We start from the raw sequence: 5,927 nt of genomic DNA, 5'->3' as shown, positions 1-5,927 counted from the left end.
TGTCCTCCTATGGGATACAGAGGTGAATTGGTCCCTTCTCTACCCACCAGAAACTCACTGGGAAGGATGGACAGGGTGCTGGGGGTAAATCAGCTGGAGGTGAGATTTAAGCAGAACTGCCTTCTTTTTAAATCTGAATAAGTCCCATTTAATCTGGAGTTCCCTGGATCAGTATTTAATCCCTAACACAATAGGGTAGATCCTCTGAGAGAGGAAAGTTAGGACTTGACTTCATAACAGGGGGCTAACTATAGCCCACTGTGGCCTTGCTTCCTGCTATCATTTTGTTAAGATACTTCAGAGAACATCTTATTATGTTAATCTTTCTATCAAATTTAGTCTATTTTGGGAGTATTAGATTAAGGAGAAACTAATTTCTGGTTTTGTTTTTTTTTTTTTAACCAGGGTTTGGACCTGGGACCCTTAACCATTGGGCCTCATCCCCAACACTTTTTATTTTTATTTTTTTTTAATTTTGAGATAAGGTCTCCCTAACTTGTGATCCTCTTGCCTCAGCCTCCTGAGCTCTGGGGTTACAGGTTTGAGCCACCATGCCCAGCATCTTCTGTTTTTTATTTGTTTGTTTTTAATTAAGCACTTTAAACATGCTTGGAATCATTCAGTTATATAATTTTTATCCCACCTTTTTTCTTTTCTTTGTAGTACTGGGGGTTGGACCAGGGTCTCATACATGCTAGGCAAATACTTTACCACTGAGTTGTATACCATCCCAAGTATTCCCTTTTGAAATAAATATAGTTACAAAAGTTCGTGTGTATGTGTGTGTGTGTGTGTGTGTGTGTGTGTTTGTTTTGCAATAAACTTTAGTGATAGAAGGTCAAAGTTGGCCTGTAGGTGGCAGCTTGGTGACCTGGGGTGAGAGAGTCCAGTGCTGGATCCTGTCCTGAGGCAGAACAAGGGGCAGCTACTGATAAAATCATCATTGACAACCATGAAATGGTGATATTGTCCCCCTATGGGATATAGAGGTGAATTGGTCCCTTCTCTACCTACCAGAAACTCACTGGGAAGGATGGACAGGGTGCTGTCCTGGCTGACCTTGAACTTGCAATCCTCCTGCCTCCACCTCCCCAGTATCTGCAATTGTAGACATGCATCATTGCACCAGATAATCTTCTTAATACTATTTCATGACTATTCTTATGGTCACAATTTGTATATAGATAGATATCATTAAAGCTGAATCTAAAAGCTTATTTAAGGATCTTGCTACATGTTTTCAGGCAAGTGTATCATTTATTTCTCATAAGCCTTCAGTGTTTAGCATAGACTTTAACAAGGACTTTTCAGTTGAAAAATCCTGAGCTTGGGTTCTTGACTCCCACTTCACTTGCATGTCAGGCAAGTTGTTCTTGCCTGTTGGTCATTGTTAGACCAGGACACAAGAAAAGACCACTGACTCCAATTAAAATCAAATTAAAGCAAGCTTATTATTTCAACCAGCTGGGCTGCCTCTCCCTCCCAAAACGGCGGGAACAAGACAGCACCCCAGCTTTCCTGCAGCCCAGCTTTATAGCCCAGAAAGTTACACAAAGAGGGGTTACAGATAACAGAACTCTGACAAGTATCACACTAATGGTAGTTTACATTTTTTGCTGGCCCCAACATCAGAATTTATGAGGGACCATTAAAGCCTCAGAGAGGGTTGTTGTCTGGCCAGGGAAGGCCAATATTTATGAGGTGTCACTAAAGTTTCAGAGAGGGCTGCTATCTGGTCAGAGAGCCAGGCATGGGTGAGTTCAAGGCACGGGCAGGCATTCCAAGCAGGTTCAGAATTTGCAGTAATTTATAGTAAAGCCGAAATTATCTTTTCATGGCTTTGTGGCAAGATGCCCGATTTTAAGAAAAGATCAGGTTGGGTCTATCAGTCATCCCCTCTGGCATAGAGAGGAGAGTCTGAGCAGGCAATCTGAGAGACACTAGGATCTCCTTTCTCCACCCTGGATAGTCCTGTCCCTCCAAGAGCCCAAGTCCATGTTCTGATCTTTTCCTGACTTTTTTTTTTAATTGGTGTGCTTTTTATGAACATATACTAAATACTTCCCTAACATTAGAACTGAGACATACCTACAAGAATGGCATAGATCATGACATCAGTTAATCAGATCAAATCCAATATTATATTTCATAAACTAGAACCTCATATTAACTTGAAGTGCTCAGTGGTACCAAATCTTTTAATCTAAAGTTTTTAAAAAGAAAAACATAACCAGAAGACCTAGTTTTCAAAATTGCTGTTAAAGGCCAACAAGTGATCTGAAAGGGAGGGCTAAAAAGAAATAACCTCTTATAATAAATAAATGCCTCAAATAAATAACCTCATATAATAAATAAATGCTCAAAGTCCTCTACTACAAAAAGTAGATTCTTATAGTTTTGGCCTCATCCCATGAGGTATTCACAACCTTGCTCAGAATAGGACAGGCACCTTCCTGCCACCCCCAAAGAGGAAAATTCAGCTTCTCCTTGTCTTTACTATATATTTCAGGGGTATGTGTGGGTTTTGGTGTTGTTTTTTTTTTTTAATTTTTTTTAGTTGTACATGGGCACAATATCTTTATTTTGTTTATTTATTTTTATGTGGTGCTGAGGATTGAACCCAGGGTCTCACATGTGAGAGGTGAGTTCTCTACAGCTGAGCCACAACCCCAGCCTCGGTTTTGGTGTTTTTATATTTATCCAGTTTACATATAAAGAGCCCATAAGTAACACTTGTAAGATTAATACAGCCATATTAAATAGTATTTACATAGCTCTACCATGTCATATTGAAAAATAAAAAAATTAAAATTTCCATCACTAGGCAATCAATCATCTAAATTTGTAAACCCTAACTCAAATAATTTAATTAATAAATGTTGTAGCTGTTTCCCTAACAAATCCAGCTGGGCTTACAATGTAACAAAATCCTTATAATTCAGGGACATAAAAATATCAGTTTTAAAATCTCAGCTGTATAGAATGTACATTAATATTTATACCATGAAATTAGGAATACATTTAGATTTATGAAATAATATACTATAAACAGCAGGGTTTGTTTTTTTTCCCAATCTTTAGCAGGAGCTAATACAATCCAGTGTTTACCTGGCTTTGTATGCAGATTGAAAGGGAACGAGTTGGCTTTGTATAAAGGATGCACAGTGTCAGCTAGGTTGATGTGATTATCTGCATGCCTCACATGACAGACCAGTCAGGACCTGAGCCAATCTGATTTACCTAAATGACAAACTCTTTATAAAGGTGTCTAGAGTTCTCTATCTTTTAAAATAAGCACCCCTCTTCAATCACCTTCAGACAGCTTCTTGAGTATTCTCTTGAGGATTGGACACTAAAGCAGCTATATAAAACTGTAATAATTGTAATGCAGCCGGGTGTGGTCATGCACACCTATAATCTCAGTGATTTGGAAGGCTGAGACAGGAGAATACCAAGTTCCAGGCCAGCCTCAGCAATTTAGCAAGATCCTGTCTTAAAAACAAACAAACAAACAAACAAACAAACAAACAAACAAACAAAAAGGGACAAAGGTGTTGCTCAGCACTCCTGGGTCCAAACCCCGGCACAACAAACAAACAAAAAAAGTAATGCACCCCATACTACCATCCTAGGAAAGCACATTTCAAAGGTTAATCTGACACTACAAACAGCAGTTGAGGTCTCACTTATATGGCAAAAAAAAAAAAAAAAAAAGCACTTTAAACTATTTTAGTAAATTTCTTACAGAAAAAAAGAAGATGTGATTCTGATGGTCAATGGATAAGTTTTAAATAACTGATCTCCATAGCTACTAGGTTAGGGAATAATACAGGTTTTTTCCTTGTGTCCCTTTTTCATCTTGGATTTAGTTGTCTTTTGACCAAATCGAAGGACAGGGAGTACAGATATTGCGCTAGAAGAGTCTGTATAGATGTATCTCTGTGGCTGGAGTTGAGGGATTGGTAGGCCAAGAAGATATCTTTGTCAGTCAGAGGAAGAGGATGAGAAGGAGAAAAAGGAAGAAAGAGGGGGAAGAGAAGGAGCACCTCGAATCAGCATCCTCACCACAGAGTCCTAGAAACCTGTTCACTCCCAGGCTCTGTAGTGCATAATCAAAAATGGCATGGGCATACTCTCTGTTGAGATCCATATTCTGGGTTGTTTTTGGTATTGGGGATTGAACTCAGGGGCACTTAACCACTGAGTCATATCCCCAGCCCTTTCTATACCTCTTGCCTCAGCCTCCCAAATGGCTGGGATTACAGGTATGGGTTACCACATCAGGTGAGATCAGTATTCTGGATGTATGCGTGGATGGATCTCCTGGATGCTTTTTATTCCACATAACTCATTGTTATTGGAGGAGGGAAAGCTGCAGACTGGCCTTGGGAGAATATTTTCTTTCTATAATAAACATCAGAGTTTGTCAGAGCAGGAACTCCTACTTCTCTTGTAAAAATAGTATTGAGATCTGGATCTCCTTTCTTTCAAATGATAGACCCAGCAGTGGCCCGGGAGGCTAGGCCAGGAGGATGGTAAGCTCAAAGCCAGCCTCAGCATATTAGCAAGGCACTTAGCAACTCAGCAAGATCCTGTCTCTAAATAAAATATAAAAAAAGGGCTGGGGATGTGGTTCAGTGGTTAAGTGCCCCTGGGTTCAATCCCTGACACCAGAAGGAAAAAAAAAAAAAAAGAAAAAAAGAAAAAAAAAAAAGTAGACCAGAGTCCTCTCACTCACTGGAGTTTGCCCAATATTAATGTTGTCATAGTTTCCATGTTAATGACATCCTCTGAAAACTTGACCTGCTGTGATCTGGATTGTGCCTTGGATTTTCTGAGTACTGGCAGATGTACTAGTTTCTCTTTAAGCATGATTCTTTTCTGGACACAATTCTGAACTTAGACTTTTTAAGGACTTTGCACTCCTGTATGGTGTAGAAAAGTTCAACATTCCTATGTTGCTTATTTTCTCAGTCTTCTGCCTTTAATTCCTCAGAGTTCACAGGGAATATTATAATGACTGCAGTTTGCTTTTTTCATCCACTGAATTACTGTGATATTAGACAAAGCCAAGAATCTATGGAATCCTGAATGTGTTGCTCTGGTTTCAAGTCTCCGACAAACACTCCGGGGAATCTTTGTGCCCTGTGTTTGATCATCATTATATCTTAAAGCCTATGGTTCAGATCCAGTTCTTGGAGCCTTGTAGGGCTTGGCTGGTGCCATAAGCAGAATCACTCCACTCATCTTGAGACTGGGTCATCCAATACATGTTGGATTGGTAGTTTTTATTTGCAAGGCTCTGATTGTTTTGCTTTACCTTGTCTTATTTTTAACCATGTTATCAAATATTCAATGTGGATTGGCTCAAATATCCATCTCACTGGCTGTTGCTATAGAGGCTTGTGTCACCAAATCTAAAAAGGAGCTGTCATATAACCTTCATGCTCAGCCTATTTTCAGGGTCTTCTGGAGTTTTAAGCTGTACTCTGCCTTCTCAAAATTCTTCATTGACAATACTTAGTTCTTGTCCAGAGAGATACAGATCATGCATTTCTGATAAAGGGTGATATTATCATTGCCTGAAGGGTCAGGAGGCTTGAAGTTCAGAGCAGAGGATAAGAGGAGAGACTATCTACACTGATTCACTGACCAACTGCTTTTTACCTATTTGGATACTTTTTCTGGAGTGTCTTGAGAAAGTCCAAATTGGAAGAATTAGAGGCATAAATGACTTTACTAAGCCTGCATTTTTAAAGTTTTTTGTACTGAAGATTAAACCCAGGGGTGCTTAACCACTGAGCTACATCTCCAGCCCTTTTTAATGTTTTAGTTAGAGACAAGGTCTCACTGAGTTGCTAAGTGCCTTGCTAATCTGCAGAGGCTGGCTTTGAACTTGCAATCCTCCTGCCTCAGCCTCCCAAATT

At 39.5% G+C, this 5,927-nt stretch overlaps 1 pseudogene; it reads right to left on the bottom strand.

Moving 5' to 3' along the window:
* Positions 1-3,816: 3,816 nt before the first annotated feature.
* On the bottom strand, positions 3,817-4,733 carry LOC125617080 (annotated as a pseudogene).
* Between the last annotated feature and the right edge of the window lie 1,194 nt (positions 4,734-5,927).

This window comes from Marmota marmota, unplaced genomic scaffold (assembly GCF_001458135.2).
Source record: "Marmota marmota marmota unplaced genomic scaffold, marMar, whole genome shotgun sequence".
In the NCBI taxonomy this organism is placed as follows: Eukaryota; Metazoa; Chordata; class Mammalia; order Rodentia; family Sciuridae; genus Marmota; species Marmota marmota.
The sequence above is the reverse complement of the archived record's forward strand: the minus strand, read 5'-3'. Positions and strand labels throughout refer to the sequence as shown.